Genomic DNA, 1,317 nt, shown 5'->3' on the forward strand with positions numbered 1-1,317 from the left:
CTTGAAATTGTTTTACCAGATTCCAATAAAAAAACTTAAACTAAGACAATAACGACAAAGTTAAACATCCTCCTTTTCTTTTAAACTAGCAAATCAGGTTAACGCTTTGCTTGATATCTTTGTTGATTTGTCACATACCTTTCTATGTCGCTTCAAAATTCTACAAAAATGGATGGTGTCATCATCCCTTGAAATATTTGTGCCAACCACAATCTCGGAGGTGATTTGAGAGGTTCTGATCATAAATTGAAAAGTTATGTGAAAATGAAGTATTCAGTATTGAATTTTCTAGAACACCGACTGGGTGTTATATTGGCAATCACGCACAAACTGCTTGTGATGTTAGATACAGTAATGATTATACTGTATACATAAACTTCGGACTGTATTACTGTAGAACAATTAACAGAAGAACGACTCCGTGATTTGAGAGGTTCTGATCCTAAATTGAAAAGTTATGTGAAAATGAAGTACTCACTGGTGTCAATGGCACTTCAGTATTGAATTTTCTAGAACACCGACTGGGTGTTATATTGGCAATCACGCACAAACTGCTTGTGATGTTAGACACAGTAATGATTATACTGTATACATAAGCTTCGGACTGTATTACTGTAGAACAATTAACAGAAGAACGACTTCGTTAACAAGCGTTCATGGGTGATGCGCTTTCCTCAAGCAAGCTAGAGCAAAACGAACTCATAAATGTGGCTGCTGGGATTCGAGCCCAGGTCTCCACGGCCACAACGTGGAATTCTCACCACTAAACTACAGCCACTCAGTGAAACCCTTTACATTTATTTTAAATGGTACACTGATAGTTAACCAAATCACACAGGTATTCAGAACAGACTTCTGTGAACCTTGCGATCGCATAGTCGGTTCAGAACACAATCCATTCAACGCTGTGATGGCAGAGTCGGTTTAATGTTTTGAGAGAGCAACAAGTAGATGTTTCTTGGTAGTAATAAAAGCTAACTGGGAAGGGATGGTTAATATATTAATGTGAAAAACGCCGGCACCAGCAGCACAGCTGGTTTGACTGTTTTATGATAATGATGATATGGAAAAATAGGCTTTTAGTTTTCGAATATGGGGCCTTGCAGTTATTAGCCGAACGCTCGAACCAACCAAACTAATAGGTCTATGGAAGATATAGAACTCGTCATCAATGGAATAAATTTAATACCAGCAAATACTCGAAGGAGGTATTTCTTTCATTTTTTATCTGCCAAATGGATAAGTTGTTAGAATAGTGGAGAAATCTAGAATTTTTTTTATTAATATATGTTTTTTATTAATATATGTTGGAATTGT

The 1,317-nt window shown here is 36.4% G+C and overlaps 1 non-coding gene across 1 annotated transcript; it reads right to left on the reverse strand.

Moving 5' to 3' along the window:
• Positions 1–706: 706 nt before the first annotated feature.
• Positions 707–778, reverse strand: TRNAH-GUG (transfer RNA histidin (anticodon GUG)). The gene has a single exon. It is a non-coding gene; the product is annotated as a tRNA-His (tRNA).
• Positions 779–1,317: the final 539 nt, after the last annotated feature.

This window comes from Pinus tabuliformis, chromosome 1_2 (genome assembly GCF_031772625.1).
Source record: "Pinus tabuliformis cultivar Carrire ecotype Pingquan chromosome 1_2, CPIR1, whole genome shotgun sequence".
Lineage (NCBI taxonomy): Eukaryota > Viridiplantae > Streptophyta > Pinopsida > Pinales > Pinaceae > Pinus > Pinus tabuliformis.